The 23,775-nt window shown below is 37.7% G+C and overlaps 1 long non-coding RNA gene across 9 annotated transcripts in view; it reads right to left on the bottom strand.

Moving 5' to 3' along the window:
* LOC126170775 (uncharacterized) overlaps nt 1–23,775 on the bottom strand; it is a 296,049-nt gene that overhangs the window by 120,869 nt on the left and 151,405 nt on the right. Inside the window, exon 2 of one of the 9 annotated variants that reach the window (XR_007535464.1) lies at nt 18,827–19,095. The exons of 3 other annotated variants lie outside the window; for them this stretch is intronic. This is a non-coding gene — a long non-coding RNA (uncharacterized LOC126170775). Of the gene's footprint in view, nt 1–6,968; nt 7,295–8,870; nt 8,996–10,773; nt 11,043–16,924; nt 17,188–18,826; nt 19,096–23,775 lie in introns of those variants that run through there. 5 more of the 9 variants (XR_007535465.1, XR_007535466.1, XR_007535468.1 and 2 more) reach the window with 5 other exon arrangements.

Below are 23,775 nucleotides of genomic sequence, written 5' to 3'. Positions count from 1 at the left end.
CACTCTCCATTACCAACATCAAGTTTCACCTTCATCATCTACATTTTCAATATTTCCTGTTCTCAACATCAGTACAACTCATTTGCCTAATAGGGATACCAATAAAACTTCTTATCCCGTCACACACAAATACTTCCTCACTATCATTATTCTCCACCACACAAACTGAAATAATTAATTCTATGGCTTTGGAAAGGGCCATGTCCTCACACACACACACCTCCATCCTAAATTTCACCTCACATCAGGTATCTACATCATTTCGACACACATCATAAATTAGCATAATTTCTTAATGTTGGATTGGATTTGCGTGGGAGCTTCTCGTTCCAAACAACAATTAGAATCTATACCTCAATGGGAACGGCCATCAATTACACTTTCTGTACAGCTTACATATAACGCAACCTTTACTACGACAACAGACTTTCCTTTTCTCTCTACATCTCCAATACGGCCTTCGAACACCTTCTACTCTCTTCCTAATTTAAACAGTCAGGGGTCTTACTCTCATCACCTGGCTCATACAAAACTCCAAAATCTCAATAATGCAACTCTCACAATCATATTTTATAACAGGTCTCAAACATTACCAACTTGCTAGTCATTGTTTCTTACATCTATACACTCCAACCACACCTATGTTCAATCACCTCTAAGAACTCTTGAGACTCATTCTCACTTTACTTAAACCTATGCCTTCTTCAACACATCATGACTCACTCTACACTTGTATATACTACCTTCAGTCAGACTTCCTTCTTTTCACAGGGCACATACCATTAATTCGCAAACAAATATTATAAATCATCCACATTTCTGCTCAACTCAGGTCTCCTCCTACTCTGCCATACACAGCGTGTCAACTGCGCCAATACCGAGTCCTTCATTTACATTCTAATCTCCAACATGCTACCAGCTCACATAAGGGACATCCAAGCATTAAGAATTGCCTGGGCAATGGGAGTCTCCACCTCATACACTTCAAACTCCATTCTCACAAAATACTCTCTTTTCAGTGATTTCAGCTCATACACATCACCTACATTCCAAATATTTTGAGAATCAACCTATAAACCCTTATCAACTATCCTAATTTTTAGGGGATCAATCTACAGGGGGAACAAAATTTCTTTCATAACAATCGAACCAACATCCATTTTTTCTCTTTTTACTTTCCATACTCACTCTAAATTCTCTCATCCTCGCTACCTCATCCAAAGTGAATTATTATTTGATGGGTCTTCTATTCATACATCTCTCTACGAATTTCAAAGGATATTTTACTCTCTGGGACAATACATTTTCACCTCTATGGATTATCATTTCGTCACGTCACACACACTACTAAATCACCATATCACTAACTGTCCAAACTCAATTTTGTAGGCAGGACGTACAGCGGCAACAATAGTTCACAAACCACTCACCACCAAACTCTATTTGTCAGCAATTCGCCTTCACTTCATCACACCTCTTTACTACCACACCTCATTCCTACCTTTTTTTACATGTTCTCTGGGGTATTGTTTTATATCCTCATCTAAACATCAACCTCTACACTGACACAACATTTTTTTACCTTCTCTGCAACATTCTTCAGCCTTCTATTATACCACCTGTACAAAATTTAACATCAATTTCACCTCACTCAAGTTTTCAACTCTATTTCAAACCAGACACCATCGGTTACTCCATGCTTTCATAAACCAGAACATCACTACTTCATTACCTTCATCATTTCTAATTACCACATTATTCCAATTTCATAAACCTCCAAGTCACACACATACCAACTACTTCGTACACACTCTCTCATATGTTACATGTCTCCACTATATAACTTCCTCTCGTATTCCAAATATTGAGGGACTGTACTTCCTACACCTTTCTACCTCCATAACACATCTGAAAGGGTAAATTCTTTTACACTAAGCCACAACTAACAAAATAACCTGACACAATATAAACCTTATGTCTAATCTTACCAATAACCAAGGGGCGCTCAGTGCCTCTTTATTTACTAGTCTTCACTGTATTTCACTTTACAATAGCTAATAACCTCTCCACAATTTGACTCCTTATAACTTCTACAAATTTTAATACTAACACCATCACACTCCTGAAAGCCACTCTCCATTACCAACATCAAGTTTCACCTTCATCATCTACATTTTCAATATTTCCTGTTCTCAACATCAGTACAACTCATTTACCTAATAGGGATACCAATAAAACTTCTTATCCCGTCACACACAAATACTTCCTCACTATCATTATTCTCCACCACACAAACTGAAATAATTAATTCTATGGCTTGGGAAAGGGCCACGTCCTCACACACACACACCTCCATCCTAATTTCACCTCACATCAGGTATCTACATCATTTCGACACACATCATAAATTAGCATAATTTCTTAATGTTGGATTTGCGTGGGAGCTTCTCGTTCCCAACAACAATCAGAATCTATACCTCAATGGGAACGGCCATCAATTACACTTTCTGTACAGCTTACATATATCGCAACCTTTACTACAACAACAGACTTTCCTTTTCTCTCTACATCTCCAATAGGGCCTTCGAACACTTTCTACTCTCTTCCTAATTTAAACAGTCAGGGGTCTTACTCTCATCACCTGGCTCATACAAAACTCCAAAATCTCAATAATGCAACTCTCACAATCATATTTTATAACAGGTCTCAAACATTACCAACTTGCTAGTCATTGTTTCTTACATCTATACACTCCAACCACACCTATGTTCAATCACCTCTAAGAACTCTTGAGACTCATTCTCACTTTACTTAAACCTATGCCTTCTTCAACACATCATGACTCACTCTACACTTGTATATACTACCTTCAGTCAGACTTCCTTCTTTTCACAGGGCACCTACCATTAATTCGCAAACAATTATTATAAATCATCCACATTTCTGCTCAACTCAGGTCTCCTCCTACTCTGCCATACACAGCGTGCCAACTGCACCAATACCTAGTCCTTCATTTACATTCTAATCTCCAACATGCTACCAGCTCACATAAGGGACATCCAAGGATTAAGAATTGCCTGGGCAATGGGAATCTCCACCTCATACACTTTAAACTCCATTCTCACAAAATACTCTCTTTTCAGTGATTTCAGCTCATACACATCACCTACATTCCATATATTTTGAGAATCAAACTATAAACCCTTATCAACTATCCTAATTTTTAGGGGATCAATCTACAGGGGGAACAAAATTTCTTTCATAACAATCGAACCAACATCCATTTTTTCTCTTTTTACTTTCCATACTCACTCTAAATTCTCTCATCCTCGCTACCTCATCCAAAGTGAATTATTATTTGACGGGTCTTCTATTCATACATCTCTCTACGAATTTCAAAGGATATTTTACTCTCTGGGACAATACATATTCACCTCTATGGAATATCATTTCGTCAAGTCACACACAGTACTAAATCACCATATCACTAACTGTCCAAACTCAAATTTGTAGGCAGGACGTACAGGGGCAACAATAGTTCACAAACCATTCACCACCAAACTCTATTTGTCAGCAATTCACCTTCACTTCATCACACCTCTTTCCTACCACACCTCACTCCTACCTTTTTTACATGTTCTCTGGGGTATTGTTTTATATCCTCATCTAAACATCAACCTCTACACTGACACAACATTTTTTTACCTTCTCTGCAACATTCTTCAACCTTCTATTATACCACCTGTACAAAATTTAACATCAACTTCACCTCACTCAAGTTTTCAACTCTACTTCAAACCAGACACCATTGGTTACTCCATGCTTTCGTAAACCAGAACATCACTACTTCATTACCTTCATCATTTCTAATTACCACATTATTCCAATTTCATAAACCTCCAAGTCACACACATACCAACTACTTCGTACACACTCTCTCATATGTTACATGTCTCCACTATATAACTTCCTCTCGTATTCTAAATATTGAGGGACTGTACTTCCTACACCTTTCTACCTCCATAACACATCTCAAAGGGTTACCAACATCAAGTTTCACCTTCATCATCTACATTTTCAATATTTCCTGTTCTCAACATCAGTACAACTCATTTGCCTAATAGGGATACCAATAAAACTTCTTATCCCGTCACACACAAATACTTCCTCACTATCATTATTCTCCACCACACAAACTGAAATAATTAATTCTATGGCTTGGGAAAGGGCCACGTCCTCACACACACACACCTCCATCCTAAATTTCACCTCACATCAGGTATCTACATCATTTCGACACACATCGTAAATTAGCATAATTTCTTAATGTTGGATTTGCGTGGGAGCTTCTCGTTCCAAACAACAATCAGAATCTATACCTCAATGGGAACGGCCATCAATTACACTTTCTGTACAGCTTACATATAGCGCAACTTTTACTACAACAACAGACTTCCCTTTTCTCTCTACATCTCCAATAGGGCCTTCGAACACCTTCTACTCTCTTCCTAATTGAAACAATCAGGGGTCTTACTCTCATCACCTGGCTCATACAAAACTCCAAAACCTCAATAATGCAACTCTCACAATCATATTTTATAACAGGTCTCAAACATTACCAACTTGCTAGTCATTGTTTCTTACATCTATACACTCCAACCACACCTATGTTCAATCACCTCTAAGAACTCTTGAGACTCATTCTCACTTTACTTAAACCTATGCCTTCTTCAACACATCATGACTCACTCTACACTTGTATATACTACCTTCAGTCAGACTTCCTTCTTTTCACAGGGCACATACCATTAATTCGCAAACAATTATTATAAATCATCCACATTTCTGCTCAACTCAGGTCTCCCCTACTCTGGCATACATAGCGTGTCAACTGCACCAATACCTAGTCCTTCATTTACATTCTAATCTCCAACACGCTACCAGCTCACACAAGGGACATCCACGGATTAAGAATTGCCTGGGCAATGGGAATCTCCACCTCATACACTTTAAACTCCATTCTAACAAAATACTCTCTTTTCAGTGATTTCAGCTCATACACATCACCTACAATACAAATATTTTGAGAATCAACCTATAAACCCTTATCAACTATCCTAATTTTTAGGGGATCAATCTACAGGGGGAACAAAATTTCTTTCATAACAATCAAACCAACATCCATTTTTTCTCTTTTTTACTTTCCATACTCGCTCTAAATTCTCTCATCCTCGCTACCTCATCCAAAGTGAATTATTATTTGATTGGTCTTCTATTCGTACATCTCTCTACCAATTTCAAAGGATATTTTACTCTCTGGGCAATACATATTCACCTCTATGGAATATCATTTCGTCAAGTCACACACAGTACTAAATCACCATATCACTAACTGTCCAAACTCAAATTTGTAGGCAGGACGTACAGGGGCAACAATAGTTCACAAACCACTCACCACCAAACTCTATTTGTCAGCAATTCGCCTTCACTTCATCACACCTCTTTACTACCACACCTCATTCCTACCTTTTTTACATGTTCTCTGGGGTATTGTTTTATATCCTCATCTAAACATCAACCTCTACACTGACACAACATTTTTTTACCTTCTCTGCAACATTCTTCAACCTTCTATTATACCACCTGTACAAAATTTAACATCAACTTCACCTCACTCAAGTTTTCAACTCTACTTCAAACCAGACACCATTGGTTACTCCATGCTTTCGTAAACCAGAACATCACTACTTCATTACCTTCATCATTTCTAATTACCACATTATTCCAATTTCATAAACCTCCAAGTCACACACATACCAACTACTTCGTACACACTCTCTCATATGTTACATGTCTCCACTATATAACTTCCTCTCGTATTCTAAATATTGAGGGACTGTACTTCCTACACCTTTCTACCTCCATAACACATCTCAAAGGGTTACCAACATCAAGTTTCACCTTCATCATCTACATTTTCAATATTTCCTGTTCTCAACATCAGTACAACTCATTTGCCTAATAGGGATACCAATAAAACTTCTTATCCCGTCACACACAAATACTTCCTCACTATCATTATTCTCCACCACACAAACTGAAATAATTAATTCTATGGCTTGGGAAAGGGCCACGTCCTCACACACACACACCTCCATCCTAAATTTCACCTCACATCAGGTATCTACATCATTTCGACACACATCGTAAATTAGCATAATTTCTTAATGTTGGATTTGCGTGGGAGCTTCTCATTCCAAACAACAATCAGAATCTATACCTCAATGGGAACGGCCATCAATTACACTTTCTGTACAGCTTACATATAGCGCAACTTTTACTACAACAACAGACTTCCCTTTTCTCTCTACATCTCCAATAGGGCCTTCGAACACCTTCTACTCTCTTCCTAATTGAAACAATCAGGGGTCTTACTCTCATCACCTGGCTCATACAAAACTCCAAAACCTCAATAATGCAACTCTCACAATCATATTTTATAACAGGTCTCAAACATTACCAACTTGCTAGTCATTGTTTCTTACATCTATACACTCCAACCACACCTATGTTCAATCACCTCTAAGAACTCTTGGGACTCATTCTCACTTTACTTAAACCTATGCCTTCTTCAACACATCATGACTCACTCTACACTTGTATATACTACCTTCAGTCAGACTTCCTTCTTTTCACAGGGCACATACCATTAATTCGCAAACAATTATTATAAATCATCCACATTTCTGCTCAACTCAGGTCTCCCCTACTCTGCCATACATAGCGTGTCAACTGCACCAATACCTAGTCCTTCATTTACATTCTAATCTCCAACATGCTACCAGCTCACACAAGGGACATCCACGGATTAAGAATTGCCTGGGCAATGGGAATCTCCACCTCATACACTTTAAACTCCATTCTAACAAAATACTCTCTTTTCAGTGATTTCAGCTCATACACATCACCTACAATCCAAATATTTTGAGAATCAACCTATAAACCCTTATCAACTATCCTAATTTTTAGGGGATCAATCTACAGGGGGAACAAAATTTCTTTCATAACAATCAAACCAACATCCATTTTTTCTCTTTTTTACTTTCCATACTCGCTCTAAATTCTCTCATCCTCGCTACCTCATCCAAAGTGAATTATTATTTGATTGGTCTTCTATTCGTACATCTCTCTACCAATTTCAAAGGATATTTTACTCTCTGGGACAATACATATTCACCTCTATGGAATATCATTTCGTCAAGTCACACACAGTACTAAATCACCATATCACTAACTGTCCAAACTCAAATTTGTAGGCAGGACGTACAGGGGCAACAATAGTTCACAAACCATTCACCACCAAACTCTATTTGTCAGCAATTCGCCTTCACTTCATCACACCTCTTTACTACCACACCTCATTCCTACCTTTTTTACATGTTCTCTGGGGTATTGTTTTATATCCTCATCTAAACATCAACCTCTACACTGACACAACATTTTTTTACCTTCTCTGCAACATTCTTCAACCTTCTATTATACCACCTGTACAAAATTTAACATCAACTTCACCTCACTCAAGTTTTCAACTCTACTTCAAACCAGACACCTACGGTTACTCCATGCTTTCGTAAACCAGAACATCACTACTTCATTACCTTCATCATTTCTGATTACCACATTATTCCAATTTCATAAACCTCCAAGTCACACACATACCAACTACTTCGTACACACTCTCTCATATGTTACATGTCTCCACTATATAACTTCCTCTCGTATTCTAAATATTGAGGGACTGTACTTCCTACACCTTTCTACCTCCATAACACATCTCAAAGGGTTACCAACATCAAGTTTCACCTTCATCATCTACATTTTCAATATTTCCTGTTCTCAACATCAGTACAACTCATTTGCCTAATAGGGATACCAATAAAACTTCTTATCCCGTCACACACAAATACTTCCTCACTATCATTATTCTCCACCACACAAACTGAAATAATTAATTCTATGGCTTGGGAAAGGGCCACGTCCTCACACACACACACCTCCATCCTAAATTTCACCTCACATCAGGTATCTACATCATTTCGACACACATCGTAAATTAGCATAATTTCTTAATGTTGGATTTGCGTGGGAGCTTCTCGTTCCAAACAACAATCAGAATCTATACCTCAATGGGAACGGCCATCAATTACACTTTCTGTACAGCTTACATATAGCGCAACTTTTACTACAACAACAGACTTCCCTTTTCTCTCTACATCTCCAATAGGGCCTTCGAACACCTTCTACTCTCTTCCTAATTGAAACAATCAGGGGTCTTACTCTCATCACCTGGCTCATACAAAACTCCAAAACCTCAATAATGCAACTCTCACAATCATATTTTATAACAGGTCTCAAACATTACCAACTTGCTAGTCATTGTTTCTTACATCTATACACTCCAACCACACCTATGTTCAATCACCTCTAAGAACTCTTGAGACTCATTCTCACTTTACTTAAACCTATGCCTTCTTCAACACATCATGACTCACTCTACACTTGTATATACTACCTTCAGTCAGACTTCCTTCTTTTCACAGGGCACATACCACTAATTCGCAAACAATTATTATAAATCATCCACATTTCTGCTCAACTCAGGTCTCCCCTACTCTGCCATACATAGCGTGTCAACTGCACCAATACCTAGTCCTTCATTTACATTCTAATCTCCAACATGCTACCAGCTCACACAAGGGACATCCACGGATTAAGAATTGCCTGGGCAATGGGAATCTCCACCTCATACACTTTAAACTCCATTCTAACAAAATACTCTCTTTTCAGTGATTTCAGCTCATACACATCACCTACAATCCAAATATTTTGAGAATCAACCTATAAACCCTTATCAACTATCCTAATTTTTAGGGGATCAATCTACAGGGGGAACAAAATTTCTTTCATAACAATCAAACCAACATCCATTTTTTCTCTTTTTTACTTTCCATACTCGCTCTAAATTCTCTCATTCTCGCTACCTCATCCAAAGTGAATTATTATTTGATTGGTCTTCTATTCGTACATCTCTCTACCAATTTCAAAGGATATTTTACTCTCTGGGACAATACATATTCACCTCTATGGAATATCATTTCGTCAAGTCACACACAGTACTAAATCACCATATCACTAACTGTCCAAACTCAAATTTGTAGGCAGGACGTACAGGGGCAACAATAGTTCACAAACCATTCACCACCAAACTCTATTTGTCAGCAATTCGCCTTCACTTCATCACACCTCTTTACTACCACACCTCATTCCTACCTTTTTTACATGTTCTCTGGGGTATTGTTTTATATCCTCATCTAAACATCAACCTCTACACTGACACAACATTTTTTTACCTTCTCTGCAACATTCTTCAACCTTCTATTATACCACCTGTACAAAATTTAACATCAACTTCACCTCACTCCAGTTTTCAACTCTACTTCAAACCAGACACCATTGGTTACTCCATGCTTTCGTAAACCAGAACATCACTACTTCATTACCTTCATCATTTCTAATTACCACATTATTCCAATTTCATAAACCTCCAAGTCACACACATACCAACTACTTCGTACACACTCTCTCATATGTTACATGTCTCCACTATATAACTTCCTCTCGTATTCTAAATATTGAGGGACTGTACTTCCTACACCTTTCTACCTCCATAACACATCTCAAAGGGTTACCAACATCAAGTTTCACCTTCATCATCTACATTTTCAATATTTCCTGTTCTCAACATCAGTACAACTCATTTGCCTAATAGGGATACCAATAAAACTTCTTATCCCGTCACACACAAATACTTCCTCACTATCATTATTCTCCACCACACAAACTGAAATAATTAATTCTATGGCTTGGGAAAGGGCCACGTCCTCACACACACACACCTCCATCCTAAATTTCACCTCACATCAGGTATCTACATCATTTCGACACACATCGTAAATTAGCATAATTTCTTAATGTTTGGATTTGCGTGGGAGCTTCTCGTTCCAAACAACAATCAGAATCTATACCTCAATGGGAACGGCCATCAATTACACTTTCTGTACAGCTTACATATAGCGCAACTTTTACTACAACAACAGACTTCCCTTTTCTCTCTACATCTCCAATAGGGCCTTCGAACACCTTCTACTCTCTTCCTAATTGAAACAATCAGGGGTCTTACTCTCATCACCTGGCTCATACAAAACTCCAAAACCTCAATAATGCAACTCTCACAATCATATTTTATAACAGGTCTCAAACATTACCAACTTGCTTATCATTGTTTCTTACATCTATACACTCCAACCACACCTATGTTCAATCACCTCTAAGAACTATTGAGACTCATTCTCACTTTACTTAAACCTATGCCTTCTTCAACACATCATGACTCACTCTACACTTGTATATACTACCTTCAGTCAGACTTCCTTCTTTTCACAGGGCACATACCATTAATTCGCAAACAATTATTATAAATCATCCACATTTCTGCTCAACTCAGGTCTCCCCTACTCTGCCATACATAGCGTGTCAACTGCACCAATACCTAGTCCTTCATTTACATTCTAATCTCCAACATGCTACCAGCTCACACAAGGGACATCCACGGATTAAGAATTGCCTGGGCAATGGGAATCTCCACCTCATACACTTTAAACTCCATTCTAACAAAATACTCTCTTTTCAGTGATTTCAGCTCATACACATCACCTACAATCCAAATATTTTGAGAATCAACCTATAAACCCTTATCAACTATCCTAATTTTTAGGGGATCAATCTACAGGGGGAACAAAATTTCTTTCATAACAATCAAACCAACATCCATTTTTTCTCTTTTTTACTTTCCATACTCGCTCTAAATTCTCTCATCCTCGCTACCTCATCCAAAGTGAATTATTATTTGATTGGTCTTCTATTCGTACATCTCTCTACCAATTTCAAAGGATATTTTACTCTCTGGGACAATACATATTCACCTCTATGGAATATCATTTCGTCAAGTCACACACAGTACTAAATCACCATATCACTAACTGTCCAAACTCAAATTTGTAGGCAGGACGTACAGGGGCAACAATAGTTCACAAACCATTCACCACCAAACTCTATTTGTCAGCAATTCGCCTTCACTTCATCACACCTCTTTACTACCACACCTCATTCCTACCTTTTTTACATGTTCTCTGGGGTATTGTTTTATATCCTCATCTAAACATCAACCTCTACACTGACACAACATTTTTTTACCTTCTCTGCAACATTCTTCAACCTTCTATTATACCACCTGTACAAAATTTAACATCAACTTCACCTCACTCAAGTTTTCAACTCTACTTCAAACCAGACACCTACGGTTACTCCATGCTTTCGTAAACCAGAACATCACTACTTCATTACCTTCATCATTTCTGATTACCACATTATTCCAATTTCATAAACCTCCAAGTCACACACATACCAACTACTTCGTACACACTGTCTCATATGTTACATGTCTCCACTATATAACTTCCTCTCGTATTCTAAATATTGAGGGACTGTACTTCCTACACCTTTCTACCTCCATAACACATCTCAAAGGGTAAATTCTTTTACACTAAGCCACAACAAACAAAATAACCTGACACAATTAAACCTTATTTCTAATCTTACCAATAACCAAGGGTCGCTCAGTGCATCTTTATTTACTAGTCTTCACTGTACTTCACTTTACAAAAGCTAATAACTTCTCCATAATTTGACTCCTTATAACTTCTACAAATTTTAATACTAACACCATCACACTCCTGAAAGCCACTCTCCATTACCAACATCAAGTTTCACCTTCATCATCTACATTTTCAATATTTCCTGTTCTCAACATCAGTACAACTCATTTGCCTAATAGGGATACCAATAAAACTTCTTATCCCGTCACACACAAATACTTCCTCACTATCATTATTCTCCACCACACAAACTGAAATAATTAATTCTATGGCTTGGGAAAGGGCCACGTCCTCACACACACACACCTCCATCCTAAATTTCACCTCACATCAGGTATCTACATCATTTCGACACACATCGTAAATTAGCATAATTTCTTAATGTTGGATTTGCGTGGGAGCTTCTCGTTCCAAACAACAATCAGAATCTATACCTCAATGGGAACGGCCATCAATTACACTTTCTGTACAGCTTACATATAGCGCAACTTTTACTACAACAACAGACTTCCCTTTTCTCTCTACATCTCCAATAGGGCCTTCGAACACCTTCTACTCTCTTCCTAATTGAAACAATCAGGGGTCTTACTCTCATCACCTGGCTCATACAAAACTCCAAAACCTCAATAATGCAACTCTCACAATCATATTTTATAACAGGTCTCAAACATTACCAACTTGCTAGTCATTGTTTCTTACATCTATACACTCCAACCACACCTATGTTCAATCACCTCTAAGAACTCTTGAGACTCATTCTCACTTTACTTAAACCTATGCCTTCTTCAACACATCATGACTCACTCTACACTTGTATATACAACCTTCAGTCAGACTTCCTTCTTTTCACAGGGCACATGCCATTAATTCGCAAACAATTATTATAAATCATCCACATTTCTGCTCAACTCAGGTCTCCCCTACTCTGGCATACATAGCGTGTCAACTGCACCAATACCTAGTCCTTCATTTACATTCTAATCTCCAACATGCTACCAGCTCACACAAGGGACATCCACGGATTAGGAATTGCCTGGGCAATGGGAATCTCCACCTCATACACTTTAAACTCCATTCTCACAAAATACTCTCTTTTCAGTGATTTCAGCTCAATCACATCACCTACATTCCAAATATTTTGAGAATCAACCTATAAACCCTTATCAAATATCCTAATTTTTAGGGGATCAATCTACAGGGGGAACAAAATTTCTTTCATAACAATCAAACCAACATCCATTTTTTCTCTTTTTTACTTTCCATACTCGCTCTAAATTCTCTCATCCTCGCTACCTCATCCAAAGTGAATTATTATTTGATTGGTCTTCTATTCGTACATCTCTCTACCAATTTCAAAGGATATTTTACTCTCTGGGCAATACATATTCACCTCTATGGAATATCATTTCGTCAAGTCACACACAGTACTAAATCACCATATCACTAACTGTCCAAACTCAAATTTGTAGGCAGGACGTACAGGGGCAACAATAGTTCACAAACCATTCACCACCAAACTCTATTTGTCAGCAATTCGCCTTCACTTCATCACACCTCTTTACTACCACACCTCATTCCTACCTTTTTTACATGTTCTCTGGGGTATTGTTTTATATCCTCATCTAAACATCAACCTCTACACTGACACAACATTTTTTTACCTTCTCTGCAACATTCTTCAACCTTCTATTATACCACCTGTACAAAATTTAACATCAACTTCACCTCACTCAAGTTTTCAACTCTACTTCAAACCAGACACCTACGGTTACTCCATGCTTTCGTAAACCAGAACATCACTACTTCATTACCTTCATCATTTCTGATTACCACATTATTCCAATTTCATAAACCTCCAAGTCACACACATACCAACTACTTCGTACACACTCTCTCATATGTTACATGTCTCCACTATATAACTTCCTCTCGTATTCTAAATATTGAGGGACTGTACTTCCTACACCTTTCTACCTCCATAACACATCTCAAAGGGTAAATTCTTTTACACTAAGCCACAACAAACAAAATAACCTGACACAATTAAACCTTATTTCTAATCTTACCAATAACCAAGGGTCGCTCAGTGCATCTTTATTTACTAGTCTTCACTGTATTTCACTTTACAATAGCTAATAACTTCTCCATAATTTGACTCCTTATAACTTCTACAAATTTTAATACTAACACCATCACACTCCTGAAAGCCACTCTCCATTACCAACATCAAGTTTCACCTTCATCATCTACATTTTCAATATTTCCTGTTCTCAACATCAGTACAACTCATTTGCCTAATAGGGATACCAATAAAACTTCTTATCCCGTCACACACAAATACTTCCTCACTATCATTATTCTCCACCACACAAACTGAAATAATTAATTCTATGGCTTGGGAAAGGGCCACGTCCTCACACACACACACCTCCATCCTAAATTTCACCTCACATCAGGTATCTACATCATTTCTAAACACATCATAAATTAGCATAATTTCTTAATGTTGGATTGGATTTGCGTGGGAGCTTCTCGTTCCAAACAACAATCAGAATCTATACCTCAATGGGAACGGCCATCAATTACACTTTCTGTACAGCTTACATATACCGCAACTTTTACTACAACAACAGACTTCCCTTTTCTCTCTACATCTCCAATAGGGCCTTCGAACACCTTCTACTCTCTTCCTAATTTAAACAGTCAGGGGTCTTACTCTCATCACCTGGCTCATACAAAACTCCAAAACCTCAATAATGCAACTCTCACAATCATATTTTATAACAGGTCTCAAACATTACCAACTTGCTAGTCATTGTTTCTTACATCTATACACTCCAACCACACCTATGTTCAATCACCTCTAAGAACTCTTGAGACTCATTCTCACTTTACTTAAACCTATGCCTTCTTCAACACATCATGACTCACTCTACACTTGTATATACTACCTTCAGTCAGACTTCCTTCTTTTCACAGGGCACATGCCATTAATTCGCAAACAATTATTATAAATCATCCACATTTCTGCTCAACTCAGGTCTCCCCTACTCTGGCATACATAGCGTGTCAACTGCACCAATACCTAGTCCTTCATTTACATTCTAATCTCCAACATGCTACCAGCTCACACAAGGGACATCCACGGATTAGGAATTGCCTGGGCAATGGGAATCTCCACCTCATACACTTTAAACTCCATTCTCACAAAATACTCTCTTTTCAGTGATTTCAGCTCAATCACATCACCTACATTCCAAATATTTTGAGAATCAACCTATAAACCCTTATCAAATATCCTAATTTTTAGGGGATCAATCTACAGGGGGAACAAAATTTCTTTCATAACAATCAAACCAACATCCATTTTTTCTCTTTTTTACTTTCCATACTCGCTCTAAATTCTCTCATCCTCGCTACCTCATCCAAAGTGAATTATTATTTGATTGGTCTTCTATTCGTACATCTCTCTACCAATTTCAAAGGATATTTTACTCTCTGGGCAATACATATTCACCTCTATGGAATATCATTTCGTCAAGTCACACACAGTACTAAATCACCATATCACTAACTGTCCAAACTCAAATTTGTAGGCAGGACGTACAGGGGCAACAATAGTTCACAAACCATTCACCACCAAACTCTATTTGTCAGCAATTCGCCTTCACTTCATCACACCTCTTTACTACCACACCTCATTCCTACCTTTTTTACATGTTCTCTGGGGTATTGTTTTATATCCTCATCTAAACATCAACCTCTACACTGACACAACATTTTTTTACCTTCTCTGCAACATTCTTCAACCTTCTATTATACCACCTGTACAAAATTTAACATCAACTTCACCTCACTCAAGTTTTCAACTCTACTTCAAACCAGACACCATTGGTTACTCCATGCTTTCGTAAACCAGAACATCACTACTTCATTACCTTCATCATTTCTAATTACCACATTATTCCAATTTCATAAACCTCCAAGTCACACACATACCAACTACTTCGTACACACTCTCTCATATGTTACATGTCTCCACTATATAACTTCCTCTCGTATTCTAAATATTGAGGGACTGTACTTCCTACACCTTTCTACCTCCATAACACATCTCAAAGGGTTACCAACATCAAGTTTCACCTTCATCATCTACATTTTCAATATTTCCTGTTCTCAACATCAGTACAACTCATTTGCCTAATAGGGATACCAATAAAACTTCTTATCCCGTCACACACAAATACTTCCTCACTATCATTATTCTCCACCACACAAACTGAAATAATTAATTCTATGGCTTGGGAAAGGGCCACGTCCTCACACACACACACCTCCATCCTAAATTTCACCTCACATCAGGTATCTACATCATTTCGACACACATCGTAAATTAGCATAATTTCTTAATGTTGGATTTGCGTGGGAGCTTCTCGTTCCAAACAACAATCAGAATCTATACCTCAATGGGAACGGCCATCAATTACACTTTCTGTACAGCTTACATATAGCGCAACTTTTACTACAACAACAGACTTCCCTTTTCTCTCTACATCTCCAATAGGGCCTTCGAACACCTTCTACTCTCTTCCTAATTGAAACAATCAGGGGTCTTACTCTCATCACCTGGCTCATACAAAACTCCAAAACCTCAATAATGCAACTCTCACAATCATATTTTATAACAGGTCTCAAACATTACCAACTTGCTAGTCATTGTTTCTTACATCTATACACTCCAACCACACCTATGTTCAATCACCTCTAAGAACTCTTGAGACTCATTCTCACTTTACTTAAACCTATGCCTTCTTCAACACATCATGACTCACTCTACACTTGTATATACTACCTTCAGTCAGACTTCCTTCTTTTCACAGGGCACATACCATTAATTCGCAAACAATTATTATAAATCATCCACATTTCTGCTCAACTCAGGTCTCCCCTACTCTGCCATACATAGCGTGTCAACTGCACCAATACCTAGTCCTTCATTTACATTCTAATCTCCAACATGCTACCAGCTCACACAAGGGACATCCACGGATTAAGAATTGCCTGGGCAATGGGAATCTCCACCTCATACACTTTAAACTCCATTCTAACAAAATACTCTCTTTTCAGTGATTTCAGCTCATACACATCACCTACAATCCAAATATTTTGAGAATCAACCTATAAACCCTTATCAACTATCCTAATTTTTAGGGGATCAATCTACAGGGGGAACAAAATTTCTTTCATAACAATCAAACCAACATCCATTTTTTCTCTTTTTTACTTTCCATACTCGCTCTAAATTCTCTCATCCTCGCTACCTCATCCAAAGTGAATTATTATTTGATTGGTCTTCTATTCGTACATCTCTCTACCAATTTCAAAGGATATTTTACTCTCTGGGACAATACATATTCACCCCTATGGAATATCATTTCGTCAAGTCACACACAGTACTAAATCACCATATCACTAACTGTCCAAACTCAAATTTGTAGGCAGGACGTACAGGGGCAACAATAGTTCACAAACCATTCACCACCAAACTCTATTTGTCAGCAATTCGCCTTCACTTCATCACACCTCTTTACTACCACACCTCATTCCTACCTTTTTTACATGTTCTCTGGGGTATTGTTTTATATCCTCATCTAAACATCAACCTCTACACTGACACAACATTTTTTTACCTTCTCTGCAACATTCTTCAACCTTCTATTATACCACCTGTACAAAATTTAACATCAACTTCACCTCACTCAAGTTTTCAACTCTACTTCAAACCAGACACCATTGGTTACTCCATGCTTTCGTAAACCAGAACATCACTACTTCATTACCTTCATCATTTCTAATTACCACATTATTCCAATTTCATAAACCTCCAAGTCACACACATACCAACTACTTCGTACACACTCTCTCATATGTTACATGTCTCCACTATATAACTTCCTCTCGTATTCTAAATATTGAGGGACTGTACTTCCTACACCTTTCTACCTCCATAACACATCTCAAAGGGTTACCAACATCAAGTTTCACCTTCATCATCTACATTTTCAATATTTCCTGTTCTCAACATCAGTACAACTCATTTGCCTAATAGGGATACCAATAAAACTTCTTATCCCGTCACACACAAATACTTCCTCACTATCATTATTCTCCACCACACAAACTGAAATAATTAATTCTATGGCTTGGGAAAGGGCCACGTCCTCACACACACACACCTCCATCCTAAATTTCACCTCACATCAGGTATCTACATCATTTCGACACACATCGTAAATTAGCATAATTTCTTAATGTTGGATTTGCGTGGGAGCTTCTCGTTCCAAACAACAATCAGAATCTATACCTCAATGGGAACGGCCATCAATTACACTTTCTGTACAGCTTACATATAGCGCAACTTTTACTACAACAACAGACTTCCCTTTTCTCTCTACATCTCCAATAGGGCCTTCGAACACCTTCTACTCTCTTCCTAATTGAAACAATCAGGGGTCTTACTCTCATCACCTGGTTCTTACAAAACTCCAAAACCTCAATAATGCAACTCTCACAATCATATTTTATAACAGGTCTCAAACATTACCAACTTGCTAGTCATTGTTTCTTACATCTATACACTCCAACCACACCTATGTTCAATCACCTCTAAGAACTCTTGAGACTCATTCTCACTTTACTTAAACCTATGCCTTCTTCAACACATCATGACTCACTCTACACTTGTATATACTACCTTCAGTCAGACTTCCTTCTTTTCACAGGGCACATACCATTAATTCGCAAACAATTATTATAAATCATCCACATTTCTGCTCAACTCAGGTCTCCCCTACTCTGCCATACATAGCGTGTCAACTGCACCAATACCTAGTCCTTCATTTACATTCTAATCTCCAACATGCTACCAGCTCACACAAGGGACATCCACGGATTAAGAATTGCCTGGGCAATGGGAATCTCCACCTCATACACTTTAAACTCCATTCTAACAAAATACTCTCTTTTCAGTGATTTCAGCTCATACACATCACCTACAATCCAAATATTTTGAGAATCAACCTATAAACCCTTATCAACTATCCTAATTTTTAGGGGATCAATCTACAGGGGGAACAAAATTTCTTTCATAACAATCAAACCAACATCCATTTTTTCTCTTTTTTACTTTCCATACTCGCTCTAAATTCTCTCATCCTCGCTACCTCATCCAAAGTGAATTATTATTTGATTGGTCTTCTATTCGTACATCTCTCTACCAATTTCAAAGGATATTTTACTCTCTGGGACAATACATATTCACCTCTATGGAATATCATTTCGTCAAGTCACACACAGTACTAAATCACCATATCACTAACTGTCCAAACTCAAATTTGTAGGCAGGACGTACAGGGGCAACAATAGTTCACAAACCATTCACCACCAAACTCTATTTGTCAGCAATTCGCCTTCACTTCATCACACCTCTTTACTACCACACCTCATTCCTACCTTTTTTACATGTTCTCTGGGGTATTGTTTTATATCCTCATCTAAACATCAACCTCTACACTGACACAACATTTTTTTACCTTCTCTGCAACATTCTTCAACCTTCTATTATACCACCTGTACAAAATTTAACATCAACTTCACCTCACTCAAGTTTTTAACTCTACTTCAAACCAGACACCATCGGTTACTCCATTCTTTCGTAAACCAGAACATCACTACTTCATTATCTTCATCATTTCTAATTACCACATTATTCCAATTTCATAAACCTCCACGTCACACGCATACCAACTACTTCGTACACACTCTCTCATATGTTACATGTCTCCACCATATAACTTCCTCTCGTATTCTAAATCTTGAGGGACTGTACTTCCTACACCTTTCTACCTCCATAACACATCTCAAAGGGTAAATTCTTTTACACTAAGCCACAACAAACAAAATAACCTGACACAATATAAACCTTATTTACAATCTTACCAATAACCAAGGGTCGCTCAAGTGTCTCTTTATTTACTAGTCTTCACTGTATTTCACTTTACAATAGCTAATAACCTCTCCATAATTTGACTCCTTATAACTTCTACAAATTTTAATACTAACACCATCACACTCCTGAAAGCCACTCTCCATTACCAACATCAAGTTTCACCTTCATCATCTACATTTTCAATATTTCCTGTTCTCAACATCAGTACAACTCATTTGCCTAATAGGGATACCAATAAAACTTCTTATCCCGTCACACACAAATACTTCCTCACTATCATTATTCTCCACCACACAAACTGAAATAATTAATTCTATGGCTTGGGAAAGGGCCACGTCCTCACACACACACACCTCCATCCTAAATTTCACCTCACATTAGGTATCTACATCATTTCGACACACATCATAAATTAGCATAATTTCTTAATGTTGGATCTGCGTGGGAGCTTCTCGTTCCAAACAACAATCAGAATCTATACCTCAATGGGAACGGCCATCAATTACACTTTCTGTACAGCTTACATATACCGCAACTTTTACTACAACAACAGACTTTCCTTTTCTCTCTACATCTCCAATACGGCCTTCGAACACCTTCTACTCTCTTCTTAATTTAAACAGTCAGGGGTCTTACTCTCATCACCTGGCTCATACAAAACTCCAAAACCTCAATAATGCAACTCTCACAATCATATTTTATAACAGGTCTCAAACATTACCAACTTGCTAGTCATTGTTTCTTACATCTATACACTCCAACCACACCTATGTTCAATCACCTCTAAGAACTCTTGAGACTCATTCTCACTTTACTTAAACCTATGCCTTCTTCAACACATCATGACTCACTCTACACTTGTATATACTACCTTCAGTCAGACTTCCTTCTTTTCACGGGGCACATACCATTAATTCGCAAACAATTATTATAAATCATCCACATTTCTGCTCAACTCAGGTCTCCTCCTACTCTGCCATACATAGCGTGTCAACTGCACCAATACCTAGTCCTTCATTTACATTCTAATCTCCAACATGCTACCAGCTCACACAAGGGACATCCAAGGATTAAGAATTGCCTGGGCAATGGGAATCTCCACCTCATACACTTTAAACTCCATTCTCACAAAATACTCTCTTTTCAGTGATTTCAGCTCATACACATCACCTACATTCCAAATATTTTGAGAATCAAACTATAAACCCTTATCAACTATCCTAATTTTTAGGGGATCAATCTACAGGGGGACCAAATTTCTGTCATAACAATCAAACCATCATCCATTTTTTCTCTTTTTACTTTCCATACTCGCTCTAAATTCTCTCATCCTCGCTACCTCATCCAAAGTGAATTATTATTTGATTGGTCTTCTATTCGTACATCTCTCTACCAATTTCAAAGGATATTTTACTCTCTGGGACAATACATATTCACCTCCATGGAATATCATTTCGTCAAGTCACACACAGTACTAAATTACCATATCACTAACTGTCCAAACTCAATTTTGTAGGCAGGATGTACAGGGGCAACAATAGTTCACAAACCATTCACCACCAAACTCTATTTGTCAGCAATTCGCCTTCACTTCATCACACCTCTTTACTACCACCCTTCATTCCTACCTTTTTTACATGTTCTCTGGGGTATTGTTTTATATCCTCATCTAAACATCAACCTCTACACTGACACAACATTTTTTTACCTTCTCTCCAACATTCTTCAACCTTCTATTATACCACCTGTACAAAATTTAACATCAACTTCACCTCACTCAACTTTTCAACTCTACTTCAAACCAGACACCATCGGTTACTCCATGCTTTCGTAAACCAGAACATCACTACTTCATTACCTTCATCATTTCTAATTACCACATTATTCCAATTTCATAATCCTCCAAGTCACACACATACCAACTACTTCGTACACACTCTCTCATATGTTACATGTCTCCACTATATAACTTCCTCTCGTATTCTAAATATTGAGGGACTGTACTTCCTACACCTTTCTACCTCCATAACACATCTCAAAGGGTAAATTCTTTTACACTAAGCCACAACAAACAAAATAACCTGACACAATATAAACCTTATTTCTAATCTTACCAATAACCAAGGGTCGCTCAGTGCCTCTTTATTTACTAGTCTTCACTGTATTTCACTTTACAATAGCTAATAACTTCTCCATAATTTGATTCCTTATAACTTCTACAAATTTTAATACTAACACCATCACACTCCTGAAAGCCACTCTCCATTACCAACATCAAGTTTCACTTTCATCATCTACATTTTCAATATTTCCTGTTCTCAACATCAGTACAACTCATTTGCCTAATAGGGATACCAATAAAACTTCTTATCCCGTCACACACAAATACTTCCTCACTATCATTATTCTCCACCACACAAACTGAAATAATTAATTCTATGGCTTGGGAAAGGGCCACGTCCTCACACACACACACCTCCATCCTAAATTTCACCTCACATCAGGTATCTACATCATTTCGACACACATCGTAAATTAGCATAATTTCTTAATGTTGGATTTGCGTGGGAGCTTCTCGTTCCAAACAACAATCAGAATCTATACCTCAATGGGAACGGCCATCAATTACACTTTCTGTACAGCTTACATAAACCGCAACCTTTACTACAACAACAGACTTTCCTTTTCTCTCTACATCTCCAATAGGGTTTTCGAACACCTTCTACTCTCTTCCTAATTTAAACAGTCAGGGGTCTTACTCTCATCACCTGGCTCATACAAAACTCCAAAACCTCAATAATGCAACTCTCACAATCATATTTTATAACAGGTCTCAAACATTACCAACTTGCTAGTCATTGTTTCTTACATCTATACACTCCAACCACACCTATGTTCAATCACCTCTAAGACCTCTTGGGACTCATTCTCACTTTACTTAAACCTATGCCTTCTTCAACACATCATGACTCACTCTACACTTGTATATACTACCTTCAGTCAGACTTCCTTCTTTTCACAGGGCACCTACCATTAATTCGCAAACAATTACTATAAATCATCCACATTTCTGCTCAACTCAGGTCTCCTCCTACTCTGCCATACACAGCGTGTCAATTGCACCAATACCTAGTCCTTCATTTACATTCTAATCTCCAACATGCTACCAGCTCACATAAGGGACATCCAAGGATTAAGAATTGCCTGGGCAATGGGAATCTCCACCTCATACACTTTAAACTCCATTCTCACAAAATACTCTCTTTTCAGTGATTTCAGCTCATACACATCACCTACATTCCAAATATTTTGAGAATCAAACTATAAACCCTTATCAACTATCCTAATTTTTAGGGGATCAATCTACAGGGGGAACAAAATTTCTTACATAACAATCGAACCAACATCCATTTTTTCTCTTTTTTACTTTCCATACTCACTTTAAATTCTCTCATCCTCGCTACCTCATCCAAAGTGAATTATTATTTGATGGGTCTTCTATTCGTACATCTCTCTACCAATTTCAAAGGATATTTTACTCTCTGGGACAATACATTTTCACCTCTATGGACTATCATTTCGTCAAGTCACACACACTACTAAATCATCATATCACTATCTGTCCAAACTCAATTTTGTAGGCAGGACGTACAGGGGCAACAATAGTTCACAAACCATTCACCACCTAACTCTATTTGTCAGCAATTCGCCTTCACTTCATCACACCTCTTTACTACCACACCTCATTCCTACCTTTTTTACATGTTCTCTGGGGTATTGTTTTATATCCTCATCTAAACATCAACCTCTACACTGACACAACATTTTTTTACCTTCTCTGCAACATTTTTCAACCTTCTATTATACCACCTGTACAAAATTTAACATCAACTTCACCTCACTCAAGTTTACAACTCTACTTCAAAACAGACACCTACGGCTACACCATGCTTTCGTAAACCAGAACATCACTACTTCAGTACCTTCATCATT

Source organism: Schistocerca cancellata, chromosome 1, assembly GCF_023864275.1.
Source record: "Schistocerca cancellata isolate TAMUIC-IGC-003103 chromosome 1, iqSchCanc2.1, whole genome shotgun sequence".
NCBI classification, from domain to species: Eukaryota; Metazoa; Arthropoda; class Insecta; order Orthoptera; family Acrididae; genus Schistocerca; species Schistocerca cancellata.
This window is presented reverse-complemented; position numbering and strand designations above follow the sequence as displayed.